This window comes from Ammodytes marinus, assembly GCF_949987685.1.
Source record: "Ammodytes marinus genome assembly, chromosome: 2".
Classification (NCBI taxonomy): domain Eukaryota; kingdom Metazoa; phylum Chordata; class Actinopteri; order Uranoscopiformes; family Ammodytidae; genus Ammodytes; species Ammodytes marinus.
In genome coordinates, this window is record NC_137231.1 from 8,926,751 (window position 1) to 8,953,477 (window position 26,727).

Genomic DNA, 26,727 nt, shown 5'->3' on the forward strand with positions numbered 1-26,727 from the left:
CCACTTCTGCTTTGTTGAATTATTCAGAGCCGTAGACAGCCACTGACTGAGAATAGAGAGGCGCTAACGGGGATGAGGTGGCCTCTCATAACCAGTCTGCACCGGTTCACAGCTTTGTGACGACTAGCTTGCGTGGGCTTGATTCACTCCCCTAAGATATCACAGTGATACATCAGTGGAAATGTTGGGGCCAATTATAGCGCACTAGAGTAGCTCACATTATAATCAATACCTCAATGATCTACGACAAGCAAATTAGAAATTCATTAGAGCACTCTCTTATGACAGAAAATCACGAGCCATGTTGTTTGCAATATCTCATTATGAAACGATTCTATCAGTGGATGCTATGAAGGTATATGTGGTGCATAAGTCTTTAGCACATGTAACTGCAGATTTCGAATGCGTAAACTGAAGTCACAAATGTGTAACAGTAGATTTGAAGTCGTAAATATTTGTTTTGCATGTGTACTCCAAAGTCACAAATGTGTAACAGTAAATTTGAAGTCGTAAATATTTTTTCTACCATTGTGGACACAAAATAGGGGCTACGAGTTCACAAATCGTTGTTACGGGTGCACAGATCCTATCCTGTGCATCGCAACTTCAAAGAGTTATGCGCTTGACACTTTTGCTACAATCATTGCAGCACAGTTGGTGCAAAACACATTTGCACACCCGTGTTTTATAATGTGAGAACATGCCCCCAATTTGTGCATTCGTAAACCCAAATGTGAACTAACGCATCAGAAGTTGCACATCTGTGAAAAATGTCCTCTCAAATAAAATGATATCGAGCACAGCATTTTAATGAGCGAGCACAAATCGATGATACAACTGAACAAATCTGTTCCTACAAGTCTCAGCTGAGGGTTTTCTCTGCTCGAATCTGCTCCTGCAAGTCTCGGCTGTGGGTTTTTTTGCAGGTAGATTTGCACCACGCCCAGGTGGTAAATGTGGTGCAAAAGTGTTTCGTATGCGTAGAACAGATTTGTATCCGTAGAAGGTGGGCGGGACAACATTGTCGCATCATCCAATGAAAGCGCCGGTTGGGACCCGTGACGTCAGCATGTGAACAAACGGAGGAAAAGCCTTTTTCCTTCGTCCCTTTTCACCAGAAATTGTAGGAAATGACTAAATGAGCAACAACAACTATCAAACTAATGCGAAGTAGTAGGTAGTAGTGAATTGAACTCTTTTTCTGTAGTTTTACATTGCATTTTTTAAGTAATGGAGAATTACATTATATGTACTCCAGCCTTTGAGGAAAAGTAGTCCAAGGTGTCTGTAACAGTAAATAAGCCGCGTTAGCTAGCTTTGAGGTGGTTTCCCGATCATTTTAGACAGGACAGGAGGCTTATTATGTGACACGGTGACGTTGAGGAGGGGATACCCATTAAACACCAGGACCTGCGGTGGTTTAATAAACAATTGAGCTGCTTCACAATCTCTGTCCGGAGCCGCAGCAGTGTCTGGACTGACGGTCACGGACACACGGTCGGACACAGACCTAGGGTTTAGCTAGAGCCTACAGGACACGGAGCCATCCCACGGAAACTATGAACTGTAAGTCTGGTTTTCTTATGTTTTTAAACTTCAAAGTTGGTCGGTATAATACGTTCAATGATGAGAAGCAACGTGTGGTTATAATGTATTGCAGGCAGCATAGCTAACCACTAGCTAACAAGTCATAATGGGTATAACAGCTAATGTTCGTTAGCATATTCTTTTAAAGGATGTACCGTTTTTTAAGGCATTTGGTCACTTCTAAGGATGTTAATAATTAACTGTTAACGTAAAATAAGAAGGCTGACCAATGAATCCTTCCGTTAATCAGTTAAAATAATCCCGGCGCTAGCCAGGGAAATATGAGTCAGCTGAATACTGGAGTCTTGTTGCTATAATAATAATCAGCGTGTCTGTATGTCTGCTTTTCTGGGACATCGGCACCTTCATACATAGCCTACTAGTTTTACATCAGGATGTAATGTTAGCATGTGTCGACCTCATATAGAGCGTTTTCTGTCTTAATAGTGGCTATGAAGATCCAAATAAACACATGTGAGCAGTATACTATTCTGCTCAGCCCGTCTCAACATCATGTTGCTGTTTCTGAATAAAAACAGGTAGACAAGCGTCCCATTATGCAAAGGATTTTTTTTTAATTGTGCAGCTCCATCGTGTTTAAATCATATTTTATATCTGTTTTTCCAGCCTGAAAAAAAACATTTACAACTAATTTTAAAAGTCACTAATGACAAGATACCCCCCACGAAGAGAATGAATTGCAGGGCTGTTATAATAAACTATATTGATTAGTTTTTAGCTTTGTGACATTATCTTAACATCTGAATGGCACAATCTGCTTTTCCACAGACTCATCTTGGCTGTCCTGCACAAGTGTCTGGGATTTCCACCCTGTCAGGGAGAAGCCATTGTACAGTGAGCAGCTACAGTCAGTCCTAACTATTATCCGTCATGTGTTTACTATAACATCACTAATGGGATCTAACAATTGTTTCCGTCCCCAGTGTATGCATTGCTGAGGGAAGGACACTCCAGATAACTGAAGACTTCACTGCTCCTGCTGCCTTGAGAAGATCTCCGAAGATGGAGCAGCGTGGAACTCACCTGGCAGTCACAGCACATCAGTCTGACTCTACACTCTACACACAATTTGTTTTCAGTTTTTAGATTGTGATTATTATAAATCTAGACAAAGTCAGATCATACTCAATTCATAATCATATTGATTGCAGTAAATGAGGTGACATACTCAGTCATGTTTATTTGTTTGACATATTAAAAAGGTAGGGGAGATTTTGATTAAATATGGTAAACAGTTGGGCTACAGACCAAGGACTAAGTTACTAGTTTTATGTTTTGTTTTATAAAGTCTTGTTCCGGCACATGCCAGAGCATTTTGGGTATTTTGTTCATTTTCTCTTAATAAAATAACGCCATACACAACTTTACTTGGAGGTATGCAATTGTGAGTGCATTATAGTTTTAAACTGGTTGATTTGTATTTTTCATTTTGACCGTATGTATATGTTTAGTAAATCCACAAATATTTTAAAAAGTCCAAATCTTGTGATTTGTTTGTGGGGTAAGCTTTTACTATACATTTGTACTGATTGTGCTTTGATGTGATAACTGCAAATCATAAATATAATTGATATAGGGCATTTATTAGTCTTGCTTTAGCAGCATGCAGACCTACTTATTAATGCAGCACGTGATCTGAATTAACATGTTCTAAACTGCATAAAATGTTATGGTGTGACACTTTGTGATTGTGATTAATTAAAGTAATCACTGAAATGAGGTTATATGAAGCTTTGTACCCTGTTCTTCTGGACACGTCACATGAGGTAAGGTGTATAGCAGAACTGTCTGGGGATAAGCACACAGTTAAACCTGATCATCTAATTATCAGTTTGTGATACAAGTAGTGATAATTTCACATGGAAAATGTGAGATAGAGGAACAATTATTCCAATTCAGTTTTAATGTGTCCTCTATACTTTTCTATTGCCTTGTAGAGTAGGTTACTTATTCACTTCACTATTCACACGTTTAAATTAATTAAGCTTACTACATTTAGAAGACTAAGTGTATGATTTATAAGCATATTTCTGGATTTAGATACTTGCTGAATACTCTGCAGCAAGATATGTAGGCCTACTTTATTTACTTTGGTCCTCAATGCCTGCAACGTCCTCCTCACCCCCTGCGTGTGGTGTGTTTTAACTTTTAACCATAGATAGTTTTAACAGCCAGGAGCCTTGACAGCGGCTGCGGGACAATAAACTATTGTCGATAGTTAACCTGCTATCGGTGTATGAATGTGTGTGAATGGTAACGTGTAAATGGGAACAGGTCTCCCTTGCAAAAGAGTCTTCGGACTCGATGGGATATACCTGTATAAATAAAGGTTAAAAAAATATATAATGGAAATTCATTCTCTATTTAATAAAACTACTTTTATTAAAATGTAAAGGTTTTAAAGAGAAAAACAGCAGGTTTAAACAGTTACACCAGTGCCAATCACACAGCAGACGTTAACTGACGTCGACGCTGGCCCTTATATCTGCTAAAGTAAACTTGTTTATGACTTTCACTACTGGCATAAGGCTCCGCTGTAGTTCCCTCTTATTCAATTCCCTTATTATTACATTTCCTACATTTTCTGGTGAAAAGAGACGACCATGGACCAGCCATGGACATATGAGGGAGACGACGGAAACAGGCCCTCAGTCTGTTCACATGCTGACGTCACAGGTCCCAACCGGCGTTTTCATTGGATGATACGACAATGTTGTCCCGCCCACCTTCTACGGATACAACTCTGTTCTACAGGTACGAAATACTTTTGCACCAAACATAGCAGCTGGACGTGGTGCAAATCTACCTGCAAAAAACCCACTGCTGAGACTTGCAGGAGCAGATTCGAGCAGAGAAAACCCTCAGTTTAGACTTGTAGGAACAGATTCGAGCAGTTGTATCGATGGATTTGTGCTCGCTCATTAAAATGCTGTGCTCGATATAATTTTATTTGTGAGGACATTTTTCACAGATGTGCAACTTCTGATGCGTTAGTTCACATTTGGGTTTACGAATGCACAAATTTTGGGCATGTTCTCACATTATGAAACACGGGTGTGCAAATGTGTTTTGCACCAACTGTGCTGCAATGATTGTAGCAAAAGTGTCAATCGCATAACTCTTTGAAGTTGCGATGCACAGGATAGGATCTGTGCACCCGTAACAACGATTTGTGAACTCGTAGCCCCTATTTTGTGTCCACAATGGTAGAAAAAATATTTACGACTTCAAATTTACTGTTACACATTTGTGACTTTGGAGTACACATGCAAAACAAATATTTACGACTTCAAATCTACTGTTACACATTTGTGACTTCAGTTTACGCATTCGAAATCTGCAGTTACATGTGCTAAAGACTTATGCACCACATATACCTTCATAGGATGCACCAAGCCTATAATCATCATATCATATATTTTTAGGATTTTCAGCAAAAATCGTAATGCCATTCCACCCTTTCTTCTATCCCACTGAAATATCTTTACAGCTATTGGGGTGGATTACAATTTTATATCACATTTTTTCTTTTCTATAGTGCAACCTCATTGTAAACATTCGTGATTTTGGTTGACATGGTTGTGGTGTTAGTTTTTACGTGCTAAATATCAAATGTGTCATTTTACCAGATACATATCAATGTTTTAGCATCGTCACTTAAAACAGCACTTTGCCAAAGAACAGCCTCCACAGTGCCGCTTGCATGGCTGTAGACTCTTGGGTATACTGTTGATATACTCTGAACTAAATATTGGACGTGATTCAATTTGGCAGAATGGATTGAGGATGATGGAGTGAGAAGTTTTCTAGTTTGAGAATTAGGAAGAAAATCCGATTTGGACCACAACCATTATTGTAAGCCTTGAATGTGCCACTATTTATAATAACTTGTGCTTTGCATTTCAATCCAAAATCAGCTTGGTTTGGTCATTTTGTTGGTGCTGCTCATTCTCTTAATACAGTTCAGTCTATTATTTCATGGTACTTATTTCCTTTTGCAAGAAAGCAACTTCAAAGCACAGTTCAATGGAATTGCAATTGACACAGGGGACAGTATAGTGAATGGTACCGTGCTCTGTCAACACAGCTTTGGCAGCGAGTAGACAAGGTACAAACACTTCAAGATTTGATCAAAGAAAAGCTATAACATAAAGCTTCACCGTCTTACACAATCTCAATTTACCCGCCTGTCAAAGGATTGTGTGTTTTGCCCACAGATACAGTTGAGCCTGAGAGATGGAAAACAATGTAGTGTGGCTGACAGCAACCATTTTAGGAGCTCGGGAGCAGCAGACGGAGTGGGAGGAAAATGTGACTGAGTAAAAAAAAAAAAGCCTGATTAAGGCCAGGCATTGGTTAATTGTGTAGGAGTAACAAAGAACCACAGAGCACTTATCAACACTGTTTACAAGCCACATTTACGGCTTGTGTAACCATGATACTCTAACTGGAGCAGAAAATCCCCCCCCCCCCCCCAACCGCTTGTCAAAAAGTTTGGACCAAGTTTGTAAAGCTGTAGGTGTGGTGCTGCCAAATGCGCAGTAATGTAATGAGGTTGGTCGTGTCCTTGCTTAAAATCCTGAGGCTGGCCAAAGTGGAAAGAAGGGCCGGATTCTCTGTGCTAATTAAAAGCGCAGGCAAACAGGATCTGGAGAGAGGTAACGAAGGGGGCACCCTGCAGCCAATCAGCACTCGGAAAAAAATCAGCTGAAAAAAACCTCCTGTACATTTCCAGCACACTGTCCCGATTGGGGGTGTAGAGATAACATTCATTCAGAGGAATACAGGAAATGAAAGTCACGTTTCCTCTCCCGGGCCTGAAACAAGGCAGAGAGGCAAGGTAAAAAAGACGAGGGATTAAAGAGGAGTAATCCACAGCTTGCAGCACAGGCTGTCTCCTCACTAACCCCTTAGTCCAATCAATATGAGGCAGAATGCTCCACACCACCTTTCACCTTATCTTCTTACATTAGCATCGTGAAAATGGAAAATCAGGTTTTGTTTCTAGTTCTGCAGCTTTCCCTATTTAAATATGAGTGTGTTTAGGTAGACATCTTATCCCGAGTGCCTTATGCTTATGATTGGATATTTTATACAGGTTGAGGATTAAATGCAACTTCAATCAAATGCACTCAATTAAAGCAATTGCAACAAAGCATGACTTGCCTTGTCAATATTCCTCCGCTATACTCTACTGTAAATGATTACAAATGAAAATAAACATGAATAAAAACAGCATGTTGTCAAACATTTAGTTTCATTGTTGATTATAATCAACTGAGGTATTCTGCAATCTGCTTTGTTATTCCTACATTCTTCACAATATACAGTATAATCAATTTATCAAATGACTGTATAATGTCAAAGGTGTTGCTCGTAGAGATGCATACATACACAGACTGATTACACAACTGCATTTCAGCTCAGCTTCCACAGAACATTTTAACGTTGCTCAGCTCATTGGTTTGGCTTCAGGGCCTGCAAATGTAATGCTCTGATTGACTCTCACGGCTCTCATTTTCTGCGTCGCTAGCTATACAAACATTTCTAGAGCTTTATCGTATTGTTGCCTTTCCTTCCATTTTAAAGATGTTTTTTTTTGTTGGCATTTTTATGCTTTATTGATAGTGTAGAGACAGAGATGAAATGGGGCAGAGAGGGGAGTGACATGCAGAGAACGACCGCGGGCTGGAATCGAACCCGGGTCTGCTGCTGGCCGAGGCCCATTGGGGGTACGCCCTACCAACTGAGCTAAGGGCGCCCCCACCTTCCCTTCCATTTTCTGATCATCTTGTGACCTATGGTTGTGACTGAGACTTAGCAGTAAAACGCTGTTTTTTAAACATTCATAAGGAATCCCTTTTGATGCAAACATAACACAATGGGATCAGTTTCATCTAAGCCAGGGGTTTTCAAAGTGTGAGAGAGTGAGCCCCCCCCCCCTCAGAGAACAAATTTCAGCTTTCACATATTCATCCGCGCCCCCCCCCCCTGCCATAACCCCGCACGCCCCACAGTTTGAAAACCACTGATCTAAGCTACAGCTTAGACCCACTCGTTGTGAAGCGGTTATTTGTGGATAACAGCAAATCTGTATCTGATATCCACCCCTGAGACATAGTAAATCATAAATCTCACACACACACACACACACACACACACACACACACACACACACACACACACACACACACACACACACACACACACACACACACACACACACACACACACACACACACACACACACACACACACACACACACACACACACACACACACACACACACACACACACACACACACAGACTTCGCGTCATCCAGTGCTGGCTCAGGAACTGAAAGACAGAATCTTAACCAAGGGTATCTCGTAGGTTTGTCTGTCACTGAAGCAGTAGGGGTTTGTGTATTAAGATTAGAGAAAACACCCGGCTTTCCAGTCATGATAACCCAGCTGCCTCTCAGGGGGATACAAAAAAAAAAGCCTGGACACAAATCCTATCTTACAAACCTAGCTGAGTGCAAGCCAATCTGAAAAACACATACGGTTGAGTCTGTTGATTAAACAAACTCTAGGAGGAACACTTTAAAATGAAGCCTCTAATCCCGCTGCAGTGGAAAACCTATGGGAGGGATGTAAACACTTGATGAAGAAGTTCATGAAGATTTTAAGGTATAGTATAGGATTTGGTTCGTTGGAGCAACCATAGCTTGAAATAGGGCCGCAATAATCAATCACGTCATCTACCATGGAAAGCCTTTTTACATCATGCTCGCTCACACACCCCAAAGCAATTTGGCTACTCAAATCTTTCTGTCCTTCATTTGCCTGCTTTAGGATTACAGCAGAAAAAAAAGCAGCCTTGCCTTTGAAGTTACTCTTATCTGTTCTTTTAGTGGCTCTGGGAAAAGAGGGGGGGAGGGGGGGGGGCGGTTGAAGGGCAGAGTCTGAACAACCATCAAAGAGAAATCTGAGTCAATCCTTCTGGCACTGCATAGCTCTTTTCTTTTTACGTTAGACATTTTCACCAGATGTCAGTCTTTGTGAATTTAGAGGGAGATGGACCAACATGCGTCGGATTCACTCAGGAGCTGAATGCAGGTCTGCCGCACAGTGATATTCATGTCAGTGAGCGTCATTCATCGGGCGCTATCAGTGTTTCTTCGTTTCAATAATGGTTTGCCTGCTTGGTAAGATGCAGCATATTTCATTGGCGTGCTACTATATAGTTTTTCTATAAAAAGGGGAATTTTACTATTTAGTATTCCGAATCCATAAAAATGTGGAACTCACACAAACACAAATTAAACTTAAACATTATCTACATTTCAGCAGCAGAGGCTAAAATATTCTGACGCAGTGTCTCCAAAATAGTCATAAACCATAAATCAACCATTAGCATAATTAATTAATTCCCGGCTGCCCACATCTTTCAAAATCCGCACCCCACGTCTGTACTGTAGGCTTTCTGCAACCAACTCCAAGCCAAGATAACCCTCTTGACATCATCCTCGAGGGAGCTAATCTCTCACACTTTACAAAGATCAGCGTCAGACATAGTACAATACAATTTGAATACAGTACCACATCATCTGTATGAAATCATTGTTAGTACTATTCCAAAAAAAGCCTCTCAACACAAGTTATATTTTTCAGCTCACTTGCTGAAGTGCTTGAACTTCTTTTCTTGCTGCAGCCATGCAGAAGTGTAGTTGAGAGTGTGTCAGCACATTTGACCAGAGAAGGCAGTCAAACTCTGCTTTTCGGCCTGCTATTAAGTTACACTCAAGTATCAAATACAATAGTGCTAACTAGTAGGAGACAGGACAAGAAGTAGATTATTAAAATAAATGAATAGAAACTAATCCCAGTTAATACCCAAGTTAAATAGCAACCATCTGATAATAGTGCTCACAAGATTACTGTTTAATTCCCTTTTCACAAACACTATGATACTACCTATGATGTCCACTGCCACTATGAGGATTATAATGCAGTTTAATGAACAACTTCAGTACAGGACAGTATATTCTGCAGAAATATCCAGTGTTTCTTGTCAATCAAATGGTACAGACATACCCGCTATAGGAACAATATATCACACATTACAGGGATCAGAAATATCAAGCCATTACAGGCTGTAGTGCTTGTGAGCATGAAGGACACCTGTATGCTGGCGGGCCACTGGGAACACTTTACAGTAAAGTGTTCAGCACACTGTGAGAACGCTGCACCATTGATTAGTTCATTAACACTGAACCTAATGGGATGTAGATGGGAGGCCTGTTCTCCTGCGTATACCGCCTGGTGAGGCCCACTGATCCAGAATCTGTTGTGAGTCCTTCCCCTTCCAGGAAGTGAGTTATTGTTTAAAAAAAGAAAGAAAAAAGAAAAAGAAAAGTGAATTATATTCTCTGAGTAAATGAAGATGAAAGTTCTATTATGAGGTGTCAGTCCTGATCTGCATAAATCTTTTTAACATTTGGTCCCACCAGGCCTATGATGAATAGTAAGCTGAAGACCTGCTGAGGATATTCTCCATTATATGCGAACCTCATCCCTACTCTGTCAAAACTATTTTACTCCATTAACGTCAGCATCAACCCGCCTTTGCCAACTTCCCCGGGACCTGACAATCTCCAACACAAACACATCCCTGAGGCTCTGCGTTCACACACACACACAGTGCATTTGGTATTCCACACACAGCGGCAAGCCTGTTGAAAGCTGCGTTGATGTTTGCTGGAGGGAGGCGTGTATCGGAGCAGGTCAGACTGGTAGGCAGAGCTGTACAGATTTGACTGGGTATCATGAAATTAATCTTCTCGAGTACCAAGTTATTCATTACGGATAGCTATGGGTTTTTTTTCTCTCTCCCACAAACAGGACAACAACACGATTTGTAGGAAGAGTTGTATATTGTCATTGAGGGCACAACATGAATCTAAATGAATCCTTTAGTCCAAAGGTTCCCAGAGCAACATTTTGTAATTGATTGTTTTCTCCAATAAACAGTTTAAAAAACTCATGCAATTAATAGTGATATATATATATATATTTTTTTAAAGCAGCAAATCCTTGTATTTGAAAGCTTGGGGGTAAATGTTTGACATTTTAGATGCAAATTTGAATTTTTTATTGATGTTCTACTTAGTGGACCCCCTCTAATACTTTGATGGGAATAATCATTTGCTTCTGGTGAGTTTTTTCTTGGTAAAAGGTGTGTCTATTATGCATGAACAGACAGATGGGGAAACTGGTGAGGGGACAGCCTCGAGGAACGTTTTGACTTGACTCTGACACAACAGCTCAGAGGAGAGAGACCAATCTGCATTTCAGCTCAGAGCTCAATGGAATGAACATTTTCATAACTGCATATAACCTCCCCCCCCACCCCCCCCGACCCCCCTTTCTACCCAAATGCTGCCCTTTTGTAATTTACACAATCATAACCCTGTTATTACTGTCTGAAGAAAGAGGATAGCAAGAAAGCGGTGCCACGAAGAGAACCGTTTCCATTTCTCTCAGCAACATAATGTAGTCTAACTAGCTTACCACACTCAATTACATCACACTATAAATAAGCCCGGCGAGCATTGATACTATTGCAATCACTGCCTGGCTCCGTACCTGAGGCTCATGTTCAAATGAACAGTTTCATTCCACAGCTATGTTTACAGCAGACACATAACGTACCTTTGAGGCCAAGAAAATGGTTGAAGTCTATTATTAAAAAAAAATAAAAAAAAGTGTGATGATTGGTTATTCAACTGAAATGATTTGACTTACGAAAAAAACATTTCATTCACACTCACTGCAGAATTTCCTCTTAAACCTGCATTTTGTCAGAGCAGATTTTTTTTAAATGTGGATCTCACTTGGCGATAAAGTAAATATTTCCATATGGGAGAGCAATGTGTTAGTGTGTGTGTGTATGTGTATGTATGTGTGTGTGTGTGTGTGTGTGTGTGTGTGTATGTGTGTGCCGAGGGGAGGGTGTTGGCGTCACCTTTCTTTCCTTTATCCTCCTACTAAATGTCTGTGTTATATGCACTCTCCCCCCCACACACTTTGTTAATCTTCCTGTTTATTTCCCCCATAAGGAATCAAGGAATCTACAAAAGCACAAATCTCTCTCTCTCTCTCTCTCACCCACACGCACTCTATCCAAAATGTCCTCACACACACACTCCTAAAACCACCAACAAATTGTCTGCTCTCAGAATCCAATAACATAAATGTCTATCACGTTTCCTGAAGAAAAACAGTTTGCATCGACATGTGTCCACAAACTTGCAACCCAAACACCCGCCTCTCCCCCCCCCCCCCCCCCATCATGTGCATGCATTCTCAAACACTGTCTGTTGCGTGGGCTTGGTGTGTAGTATAATCTCCCAGAGGGGTGATGACACATGCGCTGCCTCTCTTTTAGGCTGCCCCGTGGGAAACTAGAAACCAGTACTGTGCCATGGGTCAGTTGGAATAGATGAGGCTTATGGGGCCAAAGGCACAGAGGCTTAACTAGACAAGTGCAGTAAATATCTGTGGGTATTTACACCACGGTAGCGAAGACAGTCCGCTCTGCCAATGCAACTGTTGTGTGGCTGTGTGTGCATACTAAACTCTCCCCACTTTGGAACATGCATTATGTGTAGGCCTACGAAACCTAATCTGGCTATTGGCTTTTGTGGAGGGATGATCGGGGGGGGGGGATTCGGCTAACATGTATGCCGCCGTTTCAGACACCCATTTGGGGCTGCTTCTCACCCAGTTGCCATGCAGACAAGTATGGAGGGAAAGCAATGCCTATAGAGAAGTTGGCTTGCCCTGTGTCACATTCCCAGCCACTCTTATTCTAAGCTCCGAGCGCAGCGGCCTGCATGTGTGGCCACTTTCGGGAGCTTCAAGAGTTATGACTTATAAAGAGGCGATAGGCAGGGTCTCAGTAGCCCGTTTTCAGGTCATTGGGAGCATGACATCAGTGTGGTGCAGTAAATGCAACGGGGACAATGAGTTGCATTCAGCTCTGAAAAGACTGATGGCATTAACGTGAGAAACTGAAGGATACACTGTACAGGGGACATTGGGGCCTTTGATTTATTATAGAATATGTCCTGTACCTTTATTTACAGGTATGCCTAAATCTCATTGAGATTAGAATACATTTTCCAGGAGAGACCTAGCCAAGAAGGACAGAAGTAGACAGTAACATACAAAACATAGATTCACATCCAGGCAAATACAATGTAGATATTGCAAGAGATAACCTCACCTACTGTAACAGTAAATGCCTAGTCATACACATACTGTATGTCTTCCTCAAAATATGGGTTCTAGACTAGAGGGGCTACTTGCCAGGCTAGTTCTCAGTAGATGATAAATAAAAAGGAACATAGCTTTAACCCGATGAAGTACTCAAGAAGAAAGAATATAGTGAGTAGACGCCAGACAAACAAACAGAGAGACAACAAGACACAAACACAACACCCATGCACACAATGCCCTGCTCTCTCCGACACAATTATGACTGTTATGGTTTTTTATCTTGGTGCGCCATCTGCGAGTCGCTCCTTCCACACCAGTGAGGTCAGTCCAATTCTCTTCTCACTTCCTGCAGGAAGCCGAGGTTGAGTTTTGGACTGGACAAGCAAACACACAAACACCCACACACGCAAGCTGCTCTCCAGAGAACAGAGCAGTCCTCTCAGTCTGCAGCAGACACAATGTGGATACTCTGGAGAGTTTAATACAGCACACACACACACAAACACAGTAGCATGGTGTGTAGAAGACCAGATTACAGTTTGACTAATGTGTGTGTTCCGTATAGCAGACACGATACCAATATTCGAGGACTGGTGCTGCTGATAAATGGTTTGTGAATAAGTAAAATTATATTTTACATTAGTTTAAAATTCCTTTGATAAAGACATAATATTGGTAAATTAAGGTTAAAACACACACACACACAAACACACCCGTTCAAACCACGCTCTGTACATTCATGTTGCATCTCTGCGGGCAGCGTTGGCAGTTAGCCTACTGGTGGATCAGCTGCCTGCCCGCCTTCTGTTCATGGTGATATTTATGGTACAACACTCAGCCACTTTTCCAAAAAAGCACTGATTAAATGCGAATGGACAAACAGTGTGGCTTTCACAACTCAAGCGTGTCCTTCCTGCTAATCCTTTTAATCACCTAACTAACTAACACCTAAAATGTCACAATGTGAACAAGCCTCAGCTACTTCTGTGACTAATGAGTAGCCAATATTAATGTATTTATTTTCACATTCTGAACGATTGTCCTCGCAGCATTAGAAACTATCGGGAAGGCACAGCAAATTCCAGTTTTATTTTAAACGCAGTTTGTGTTGCCGGATGCTTGCCTGCCCCCACAAGAGTCCATCAGCCTAATGAACTGTTTATCAATCAGTTTAGCGTCAGTGTCGGCACACACACACACACACACACACACACACACACACACACACACACACACACACACACACACACACACACACACACACACACACACACACACACACACACACACACACACACACACACACACACACACACACACACACACACACACACACACACACACACACACACACACACACTGGTGCAGAGGTTGGCAGAGATGGATGGCACATGGAGCGGCTGGTGTAATAATTCCTCCTCCCTTTAAAGCCAGAGCTACAAGTCAGATACCAAAAGACAGTGAAGGGAGTCATCCTGAAGAGGCATTCCGAACATTAAAATGCATTTAACATTTAAATCTATATCTTATTATTACCTAAAAATGCAACAATGTTGAGTGAAAGTGTCAGTGAAACTATAGGCTATCTTACCCTGTGGATTGTTTTATTTAGAGAAAGTATTTTTGTTGAGCTTATTTGGCATCAATGTTAATAATAAAATGTAGCGTAGTGGTAGCAGAAGTGGAGAACAGTAGCAAAAAGACACAAAACTGACTCAGTAGTGCTAGTTAAATCTACAGCAATAGCTACACAAAATTAGCTAACACGGCTAGCATAAGCCACCAGAAGCTACTAGACATAACAAGCCAAGTAAAAGCCTTGTTTTGAGTTTAACTTTAAATTTTTACCGAGGTCACCGATTTCATCCCAGACAGACACACTGACCGAACCCTGAAGTCATCAGAACTACCAGAAACGAAGCAAGCGCCCACACCCTTTTGTGTGTAGTGTGTGTGTGTGTGTGTGTGTGTGTGTGTGTGTGTGTGTGAAATATTGTGTTTCAAAGTGAAGGCTATGTGTTTAAACCATTTGGTCACTTGGCTCACTATAAATCACATTATAAATGCATACTGGAGAAACGTTTTGAGCTTCAAACTATAGCATTGGGAACAGTTAAACTTCAGTCAAGTCCAGCCTTGTAGAAAACTAAGATTTCTATCATTCACTTGCTGTCTCTATTCCTCTGCAAGAGTTTGTTGCAAGTTAAATACACAGATACACTGATTAAATGCTGGACTCAGAACATTCAAAACCCTTCTTCCAGCTCTAACATGTGCTCAGGGCAAACCCAATCTCCAGGCTTAACACCCCAGGCGATTTCATCTGGGATGATTTGGCCTACCGCTCACCTTTTAACATCATGGTCAGAAAATCATTATTGGATTTTCCACTAAAGACAATATTATGGGATATTCAGAGTTGGAATATGAAAATTCATAATCCTGAGCAATTGTCCATATGCGTCTCATAATGCTGCACATTCCCATTCAATAGAGCCACTGGCAGATGTGGAGGGAGATTGAATCCATGGTCAGATTGAATATATATTAAGCCCAAAATACCATTGTGTAATGTGATGGAGGCTGGGGCAGTGTCGCTGCGCAGCACTGACAAACAGTTTGCTGAATGTTACACACCTGAGATTAAAACTTAAACACAAAGGGACATCTATTTCCATACGCATATATATATTTTAACATGTTCTAAAAATGGAAGGCAGGCAACTTTATATAGAGGGGTTCCTTTAAAGCACAAAGAGCCTTTGTTCAGCAAACTGGGTGAAACACTGCCGCCTCACATGATTTTCAAAGCGTATAGTAGATTTTTTTTTTTTTTTTTTTTCAGTGACAGTATGGTGTGTGTGTGTGTGTGTGTGTGTGTGTTCCATGTGTAGCGCATGGCCTCGGACTCTGAAGGAGGAGGTTTCTGTGGTGTGGTGGTTGGCTCCATAATAGCCTAGCCACCACCCACAGCAGCACACATGCAGGGATGGATTATGACAGAGTAGAACTGGGAGCAGGCACGCTCTCCCACCACTGATGTCCAGATGTGCTTTCCCTGTGGGTCTTGAACTGGTGCCTAACATTGTACTAACTGTATAGGTAGAAAATAGCTACGGTTGACCTGGGAGTCCATGTATTGGTAAGATGTGAGTTGTATGGCCTTCGTGAACACTGAACATCAATGTATTTTACCAAATTACCTGCTCAAATTTCAACAAGCTTGGATGCTTTAGTCTCTGCTTTGTTATCAAATTATTCTAAATACTAGAAGGAAAAACAAAACAGTTTTACATGTGTGGAAATACACTTATTGACGTTATTGCTAAAGTTATATGTAGAGATTGATATCACATCCATATCTGGCTGATCAAAGCTAATCGTCTATTGCCATTTATTAAAATGGAACCAAACTAAACTTCTTTCCAAAAGAAAAGTGAGGAGCATACCAAAATGTCTACTCTAAGACCATGTCTCCCTACTAATACTGCCTCTTAATCTTGTTTCGCACCATTAAACACTGGTGCTATAGGCTAAGGCAAATGTCCCAACAAACCCAGCCAGCTGGCATGTAATATTAAATTCAGTTAGGACTCACTGAAGGCTGCCAACTGGCTGTTCCTTACCATGTGTAAAAATGTATTTGGTAATGATCTGTCTCTATGACAAAATACAGACAGCAACTTTATATTCACTCCAACAAGAAATGTAAATTGAGTCACAAGAGAGCGTTGAAGGTTCAGTTAAATGAGTTGAGTTACATTGGAGCATCTTTGGGTTTCAAAAGCCTTGCATAGCGAAGAAAAAAGAAGAAGAAGAAGAAGAAAGAAAAATCCATCTTGGGATCTTTCAAAAATATTTCCTTCCTGAACTGCGTGGATTTAACATGAATCAACCGGGTGTCCCGTCTGTCAATGTGTCTGCGCTGCATTGAAGTGTGAAGAGAAGAATTTGCAGGAGGCCGAATTGTCCTTCACTTCAAGCTCAAACCTGCTCCGTCCCCCTCCTTACTTCCCCTTCTCTCAGTTGTTTCTCTTCATCCATCATGAGCCCCGGGGCTGACGCAGGTGCTTTTGCTTTCACTTAACCTCTCTGAATAGCTCCCCCCTCCTCCCCCCAACCAAACCCTCTCCTTCTCCTTCTCCTCCCTCATCCTATTCTGAAGGAACTCATCAGCGGCCCCTTCACATCTGCAGGAATCTTAATTGTATATTGTCAAACAGGGATTTTTCATCCAGCTAGGGAAGTGATCTAGATCAGCTGGGGGACTGGGGGAGACTGAGTATGCACACACAGACACACACATAATCACTTAAATGCATGAACACACAAAGCTAAATTTAAACATCTGCACGCTCCTGCCCGTATATGCAGCACATATGGATGAGCATGCTTGCACATGGGGAGCTCATTCTCAGAGAGAGAGAGAGAGAGAGAGAGAGAGAGAGAGAGAGAGAGAGAGAGAGAAAGAGGGATGTTAAACCTCTGAGGAGATGGAGTATGGCAGTTCCAGTGTGTGATATCATAGTTCTCTGTTTGGATAGCTGCAGGGGTTTGGGGATGAAAATGTGACTGTCTGCTGGTGCATTCATATAACCTTATCCAAATCACAGGAGACACACAAATATGATCTGCTGATTCTATGCTCAGCAGGCCCGCAATCATGACACGTCAGTACGGGGGCCCGGGGCTCAGTGTGGTGACGTCCTACTTGCTACAGATGGAACAAAGAGTTCCATTGATTTACCAAGCTCTCAGCAAGACAAAACAATGATTCATTTTTGCGACAGAGGCTGGCAGAACTGGGCAGAATCCCACCAGTGTTCTCTGGGAAACTTGGGGAACAAAGACATGGACGGACAGACGGTGGGAGGGTCACTAAACTGGGTTGACCTGCCCTTCAATGTAAGCCCCACGGCGCCAGCGGATACAGCATGACGGCACATACATGACTGGGCACAATCACGCTAATGCCGAACGTTTGCATAATTGATGTCACAGCAGTGTTAGCGCTTTACGGAGGGGGGCATCAATATGTTCACAACAAGTGCCAAGTCACACGTAACTGCCCCGGTGAGCCTTGCTTTGCCAGCAAACTTGTTGCCAGTGGACAGATGTAAATATAGGTCGCTGACGTTAAAACACCCCTCACAGGGACAGTTTCAGAGTCCACCAAGAGCTACTCCTACGATGCAGTCAATGGAGCACCCATTCTTTCCGAGAGAGCATCTATGTATGCACCTGCTGACAGAAATATGAGAGGGATGGATATCAGTTAGAGGAGCTTGGGCTAAATATGTGTCCAGTGGCAAAGTAAATGTTGGCATGCAACCGTATGCTTTAGGGTAAGCATAAGGCCTTGTGTAAGGGGTTAGCTGGTATTTGGGGAGGGTAAAGTTCAAGGGGAAAGGAGGCAAAATGTCAGTGTGCCTGGTCAAGTTCAGATCCCACACTGTTAGCTGGGAGGCTAAGACCGATCAACTAAGCAGAGCAGGCATGACTCGGCGGCAACTTTTAATAAACCCATGGCATGGAGATAAAATGATCTGAATTAGCTAGTTAACATTTGCCATTTCAGGCTGCACAATATATAGTTGTTGGATATAAATGAGTAGCCTGACATTGTCTACCTCTGTCTGAACACAAGTACCCATTGTTAAAATATGACTAAGAATTGTCAGTGGTAAATCTGCCACTGATATTAATGTAAACTGAATATGATGGTTTGGTTTGATGCTATATTAGGCTATATTACAATGAATCACCTGGCTGTTTAGTCACAGCAGGAACAACACTTTTAGGACAATATTTCAGCATGTCCAAATACCATTTTCCAATGTGCAATGAGATCAAAAATGGATAATATGTAATGCACTTGGATGTAGCTCAGTTGTGGCTGAAAGAAACCAATTTAGAGAAATTTCCGCAAAAAAGAAAAAAAAGAAAAGGATACTGATGCCCCCTCTTCAGTACCTGAAAAGCCAGGCCAAGATGTACAGTTTCATCTGGTTGTACACACACGCCAAAGGTTCTAGTGAACGTCACAGGAGAAAGGCAGGAGTTATCTCTCCTAAAGCGCCTGCTGCTGGCCTACTTCCCCTTATTAAGGGGATTCCTCTGGATTCCTCTCCCTTGACGCTCGGGTCATGCCATCTGCTCCAGCTCGCACTGGGGGACTTTATTATGGCGCTGACAGCCCTGCGAATTGTGACCCTTAATGAAATTGTGGAGCAATATGTAAGGTCTGATCGGCTTAGGGGGCTGTGCTGAGGTCTCTTCTCCCTGCAGCCGCCGGCAGGCAAGAGCTGTAGAGTCAGAGCAGCGGGAGCCATATGTACCAGATAAACGCTGATGTCAGGTCACCAATGATCGAATAAAAGGGGGGGGGAATTTCCAGGGCTGCTCTGCACGGCTTTTACAATAACAACACATTCACATTAAGCATGTGGGATTTCATTACTGAATCGTTAAGTGATTTCTGGGGATATGTTTTCTGCTGAGAGGCTCAACACAGCGACGGGGGCGTAGAGAGTTGGTGACATGCCGGAATGGAGACTGATGGCCTTTATTAAGATGAATGCATTTAGACTTTTTCACAGTATGAACTCCCGTTACTCAGAGAGCAGCCCTGGAGAAGGATGAGAAGGATGCAGACTTATTTGCTAGTCCGAGTATACACTTAGACACTTACACAGACTGTGTCTCCCTTTTGTTCTTGGCTTGCAAGCTTCTTTACACCTTCCACATGAACCAGGACAGTGTATTATCCTGAGCTGCTGCTCTAAGTGGTCGTTTCACAGGACGCTAACGGGAGAAGCTGTTCACAACTGGTGTTTACTTAGAGCTCATTTCAAACCATTTAGCGCAAATAGCTTTGTTTTGCGTTTAATGCCTTTGCATTCTGGCTATAAATACACATGCTGACCCAATTATAGGTGGAGTAGAGTCATTTGTGATTTACTCTGTTTGAAGCCGGCCAAAATAAAATCCCCTTGAGTGGGCTGGGTGGGGCAAGCCAATACGTCTGAGCACAATTAGAGCTGGATATTTAAATAGAAACAGTCAAAAAATTGTACAGATTGAGGTTAAAGCCAGACACAAAATTGTTGAGGAAAAAAAAGGGATGGATTCCAAAAGCATTTAAACAGGCTTCAGTTTGAGCTAAGGGTTGCTACAATCTGATCAACACATAACACAAGCGTAATACCTTAGGAGGTGGGCAGCTTTAAATGTAGCACCCACAATGTATTAAGGTCATGTGACTGTCTACATACTGTGTGCTATATGTGTTATGAATCCATATGCACCCCTGGCCTCATAGAAGAACAGTGGAGTTGTGTGGCTGATGAGTGCAATCCTTTTATCCGGTCTCTGAAGGATGTTTTCTGAAGCCTGGATTTGGGTGTTTTCCACTAGCTGTCATCTATCCCAGATAATACTGAAAGCAGAGAATCTCTATTTGGCTAAAAGGGAGGAGGCCTTGATAAGCTGAGGTAAGAAAACCACCACTGGTGAAAGGGGGACGCTCAAAACTCCACACCATGCCAGTATAGCAGAAGAAAAAATACTTATACTTTTACAAATACTTTTTCTTAAACTTTTGCTTTAATATTTTGCCATGTGGACATGCAGCTTTCTTCCAGCAGATAAGATCCACTGTTAGCAGAAATGCTAAATCTGATCAAAGGAGGATTGGTAATGCATTGCTATGCCAAGTTTCAACTGCAACTGGATCAACTGGATCTAATCTCTACACAATTATGAACAGCGCCAGTTTGACTTGAGGTGCAGTTTTGCTCATGGCAGTGTTTACACATCGTTTGACCTCATTGTCACCTGTTTGTGATTTGTGATCTGCGCTCCACAAACACCTTCCCAGCCTTTCCACCTCCCTCATTATCACAACACCTTTGCCCGAGGCATGGCCCCTTTAAGGCCAGTCACATGACATCCCTCAATTATAACCTGCAACTCATCCACATTATGAGTGACTTACTTTTCAGCACTGTAGTGAGCAGTGTGGTTGTGCTGTTACCCAGTGTGCAGCAAGTGTTTTGCTTAGGGGGGGAGGGGATCTTAATGGCACTTGCTGAGGAAAGAAAGCGCTAACCCCACAGTTGGTCTCTAGACATCTGCCCCGGCAAATATCCCGGAGTCAACTCAGATGACCCCTACAGAGAGCAGCAGGAATCTGTTTCACACCCAGGCGCCCATTAGGACCCGGGGCGGGATGGGCAAACGTGCACTGCCCACTGAACCAAAATAGAGCTCTGCTGCTTCTTCTACTAATCCCAGATGAACAGGTGCTTCTATTTAAAGGAGAAAATCCTCTCCAATCCACCCATTGGAATCCCAACCCTCTTTCTCCTCTCATACTCTCTACCGTGTCCGTGTGTGTGTGTGTGTGTGTGTGTGTGTGTGTGTGTGTGTGTGTCTTTTCCCCTTATTTTTCTTCCCCCGGATTATGGGCCGAGAAACAAAAGCGTTGAGTCCTGAATGAGCTGTGGAAATCTGCATGCGGAAAACCACTTAAGATAGCCCCAGCTCTCACCACCCTTCCCCCTGACAGAGCGTTTGACTGAGCATGGTATTTTCAAATACAATGGTGAATTGGCACTACTCATTAAATTTGTCCCAGAGATGATTATACCAATATTAACCAATACGTCAATAAAAGCTTCAAGGCCTGAAACTAACATGATGGTTCAAGTTAAAGCTCCATTAACAAATAATTTTACATTAAAAATGAATTAAGTTACAGTGTGTATTGAAAGATGAACCCACAGAGAATCATCACTCAACTCAACACTCCAGGCCTACTGAGCATTTTAGCATATGTGAGCTCTTTGTTTTGATTTTTTAAAATCTGGATTTCAAATTTATATTGGATGGATGACGGTTACATTTAGGCCAGCAGTGAACGGGTTGACACAAAGTTGATTAGGCCTATCAGCTTCACGAAAACCCTCTCTGTATTTCTTAGTCAGGCAGCTTTTACAAACTGATGTCACCACCTGATGCGCCGACAGTGTTTTTGTAGTTAGAATTCCTCATGGGGTCGACAGAAGTTACGCACTATAGATTTTAGGACAAGACTTGCCTTAGTGAGGGCCACTTTTGAGCCTTATTCAAAGTTGCACCATGTTAATAAGCAGCTTGGTGGCCCTGTCTCTGTGTCAGGAATGGAAAAAGCTGGAGGGGTTTCCTTCTGTGGAGCAGTTAATGAAGGAGAATTTATAAGCAGAGTATTTCTGAATGGGCTGAGGTTTTATCAACTCTGCCATTCTGCTGCACTACTCCTATTGTACAAAACTGAGTCATTAACCATCTGGACTGCAACAAGGGGAGATTTCCTTGATCCCATGGGCTGATGAAACGTCCCACCTAAGTTCACACAGAGTTCTATATCCACATGGCTGACACAGTAAAGAATCAGAGGAGAGGGGGAAGGAGTGACAGGGGAGAAGGCTGTTACACGATGTACTTTAGATTCTCCACTGTTTTCCTTGACCTCGAGGCCACTTGGAGGCCCGTCAGACAGCACAACACATGGCGGACACTGATTGACGGGACAATATGGCCTTGACAGCAGCCACAGGACTAGTTCATGGCTCCCTGCAAGCACATAGACCGTCATGGCATAAGCACGGCAACGGCAAACCAAGAAACCAAGTTTGAGCACTGCTAATTATAATTTTTCCCCTTGGGCCAGAAACCAATTTGTCTCGTTTTCAATACCAGCAAGTTTCCCCTATCAAGCTGACAGAATGGCTCAGGGCACTGTTTGAAAAGCTGTAACGAAAACAATTTATTCGAGGAACCGGTGGGGTCTGGATTCGAGCCTTGGAAAAAAAATGCAGAAAGAGTAATCCCTCCATTCCTATTGCTCTAAGTGGGTGGAGAAGCCAGGGAGAAAGCAGACATAAATTATATTGTAGTAGTCCAAATGTATTACGATGTTAAAGGGTGAATATGGTTGACAGGCCCCTGGGGCTAGTCTGGGGAGCCCGCTATTCACACCGGCACAATAGCGACCTTTCTAAATATGAATTTCCGTTGGGCCGGCGCAGTTTTGCCTTTTGTTGTGGACAAAATGTGACATGCATGGGCTGCAGCTGCTCTGCTACGTACACAAAGAAGGAGAAGGCCGGGGGTATCTTAGAGCAGGCCAGTGTTCCTGGCTTTCTTAAAAGCCCTCCTTTTCTTTTTGCGGCCTGAGGTGATGGGTTCATCATAACCAGAACAGTACACAGTGAGGACCTGGGTTTTTGAAAACAATTTGGCGTATGTACTGAGGCGGCTGATTGCTGCTAATATTCAATTATGCCGAGAGAATCACAAGTCTTTGATGTCTCAGTTACTTTCAGCAGAGTGGAAAACCCAATGAAAAGCCATGATGGGTCCAAAGCGTTTTTCAAATGCAACCTAGAAAAATGAAATTCTAAGAGCAAGTCTACTGCGTCAGCAGCTCAGTCAGACACAGGGGTGGTTAGAGCATGATGCTAACACATTAACATGTTGATTATAACAAAGTATAATGTTGCATTGCATTTAGCTTGATAAAATGTGCAGCTGCGGGAATGTCAATAGTATTGCAGTTTATTTGGCCACAAACCAAAGAACTGGAAAATGTAAATGTTGCCTCATTTGGTAGGAACAAATAAATTAGTAGAAAACATTTCTGTGCTCATTCATGATGACACACATCTGATACTTAATACAAGAAAGAATAGGAGCTAACACACCATATCAATCCATTTAAAAGCATGGTAGCAACACTCTCAGCTATTAGCCATTATAAGGGTTTGTGCTTGTGGCTCTGTGAAGTACAGTTCATAAAGAAACTTCTTTAAACTGTGTGTTTAGCAGTTAAAAGAACCATCTGGGGAGGGGAAAAAAAGTTTGGGACCAATTAAAGCCAAACCCCTTCCCAACATCCCCGGGGCTGGAGATCCAATCTGAGATCCAAAGAGCTGGATCTCATCAGCCAGGAGGAGGAGGAGGGTGGCTCTTCTGCTGCTGCACCCTTCATGACCTGGCAGAGAAACACTCAGCACTTTGTTTCCACACTCTCTCTCTCTCAGAGACACAGAAGCCCAACGCAATGGTCCACTGAGAGACGGGCAGAGAGACAGACAGCCAGGCGGAGAGGACACAGACAGAGCAGTGACCTCACTGGAGTGATACTCCAGGTGGGATGGATATGAAAGAGTGGACATAGACTGTCAGTGCTAAGACTTCTCCCACCTGAGGAGGGTGAGGAACAAACCAGCCGACTCACTGGGTGACCCTTTGTTACCACACACACAGACAGAAACACATGCTCATATCAGTGCATCTGAGTTGCAACTATCTCATAAATCAGGGGGCATGACATAAGCAAAACATTAAAGGTCACCCATTATGCAAAATGCACCTTTTCATGGTTTTCAACATAACTATGGGTCCCAGGTTTGACTACTGACTTCTTCTAAAGTGTGAGAAAAAAACAATCATTTCCTTATCTCCACCTCAACCTTTCTGAAAACCTGTGTACAAAACCCCCGGTCAGATTGTTTCACCTCTTATGACCTCATAAGGGAGAAGCCACCTTAGCATCACCTCTTTCACGAGAACGTGAGGTTGCGTTGCAACTTGGCTCTGATTAATCATGCACCGATACCTGAAACAACACCCACCCACCCAACCTAGACCCCTTGATGAAGTGCTGGTTTCTGTCCCTTGGTACATGTAATAATAATAATGGGTGCTTTCCTCAAGATGGGCAAAATGATGCTGGTATAAAACAAACACATAAGATCCAATCACACATTAATTAACCAGGACTAATTTCCTGTATTTGCTTGCATGTCGTGTCGTGCAGCTACAGATGATTTATCAAACTAAACCAACTGTCAAATGACAATTAAATTCAAGCGTGTCCGTGTGCAGAGTCAACATTCTGTGGAAATCTAATAACAGTAGAACAAGGCAATAAAAGACTAAATGGGCTGGTGAGTTAATCTGGAACGCATTAGCCATATGTCTGAATGCGTGCTACAGTTTCTTCTACCATCACAGGCTTGACGGACAGACAGCGCTTTTTAGATCTGCCCCAGTTTGTCTCAACAGGAAACTTGAGCGCTGCCCTTTTGCGACATCATCACAGAATGATGAGCCAAGATCCTGACCTGCACTGACTGAACAGTGCACTCATTGTGACTGCTACATCAGGCCTGACACCATCAGTGTGTCCCATGACATGCCATCAGCGGGCTGGATCTCTAGATGTGAAGCCATTACCTGACAAGCATCCAAAGAGACATGAGAGTAGCGCTTTTATAATCTTTGTTTTTAGGAATCAGAGGAAAAAGCTTTCCCACCATCGACAAGAAGTGTATAAAGAACAAATATGAGTAAAGCCGGGCTGGTCTCTACTCCGTGAACTTCGTGCAGTCGAAATGCACTGAGACGTTTCACACGACCCAGTCTTGTGCAGCAAGATGCAGAGGGCATTTTCTGATCCTCCTTCCAAAGAAATCACTCCCAAAGCCAACACTTTCACTTGCTCCCTTGGTCGTGGAAGGAATGAGGTTGGGCCCAATGAATGAGACATTTTCTTTTTCGATTGTTCTTCAGTGAGTAAAGGTTTCAACGTTGCACTCCCTTTGCACTCTGTTCTGCTTCTTCCAGGACTTTACTAGCATTCTGTCTTCCACTGCATTAGCCCGGCCATGACCCCACCTTTTCTTTTGCTTGTTTCCCCTTTGTACAAAACATAGAGCCCCTTGATATTATCTGTTATAAAACTCTTTAAAAATCTTGTCGGCGAACACTTCACGGCACCATCTATCAAGAGTATCAGCTCACCACCTCAAACGCAGCAGTAAAAGCCAAACGTAGTTAATCTGGCTAGAACCACCTCCCTTTCTGGCATGACGTGCCAGAATTCAATGCATCTTCCAGCCGATTTAAGGAGATTGGATCAGCAAAAAGGGATCTCTTGAAGTGAAATATTGCTTCCCAAAGCAATGGCTTAGCCTTTTGGCTCCAAGTCAGACGTCAACAGTTTATGGCACGATGTACAAAGAAGTGAAGTACCCATGGGGGAAATGTTTTTTTTCTAGCATTGCAAAAATAAATAAATATGACAAAATTGCTCCTGCCAAAATAATGCAGGGAGTATAAAAAGCGACAAAGAGATTCAACTCTTGTTCAATTTGTGAGAGTGGCGGACAGCCAGCTGGAGTGGAGACTTGAAAAAGAGTCTTATGGCCTGTTGAATGTTCTAGTGGTGGTATGTATACTTGTTTGGGGGGGGGGGGTACTTGCTGCTCTTCATAAGCCATCTCTGTCAATCATGTGATGGTTGGTGGGCCTTTGAAACTGAAATCCTCTTGATCCGTTTCCCTACCTGGCTGGACTATTAAATACACTTCAGTTTCTGCTTTCCAGCCAAAAAAAAATTAATTAGAGCATTATTTCTCTTGTTTACTGGCTCTTTATCATTGTGTTCAGCAGTTTTTCTGACAGTCGCTGAGGTCTGGGTAGTGATGGTGGTGGATGGGGGGGGGGGGGGGGGGGGTACAGACTCAAACTGTCTGCAGAGAAAGGCAGCAGGGGGGGGCATTAATTGTCAGCCCTGGCCACTCATCTCATCCCTGAACCATTAATCATACAGTGAGAGGCGGAGAGAGGACGCATGGGCCAAAATCACATATGCATGAAGGTAATGTCTAGCCTGGCTCCACCCGCCTACCTACTTCCACTCAAATTTAATTTTCCCTTCAGCAGTCAGTCTGGGGCTGCGGTGAATTCATGTGATCGAGCTCAGGAAAATTTCCTGCAGTCCAATCAGCGAACAGAGCGAGTGG

General features: G+C 42.6%; 1 protein-coding gene and 1 long non-coding RNA gene across 2 annotated transcripts in view; one reads left to right on the top strand and one right to left on the bottom strand.

The window, feature by feature from the left end:
• The window catches only part of zdhhc8b (zDHHC palmitoyltransferase 8b), a 67,604-nt gene that overhangs the window by 14,787 nt on the left and 26,090 nt on the right, over positions 1–26,727 (bottom strand). The window lies entirely within an intron of this gene.
• LOC307267170 lies at positions 1,115–3,332 on the top strand. The gene is made up of 3 exons (XR_013845391.1): positions 1,115–1,566; positions 2,377–2,442; positions 2,532–3,332. It is a non-coding gene; the product is annotated as an uncharacterized lncRNA (long non-coding RNA).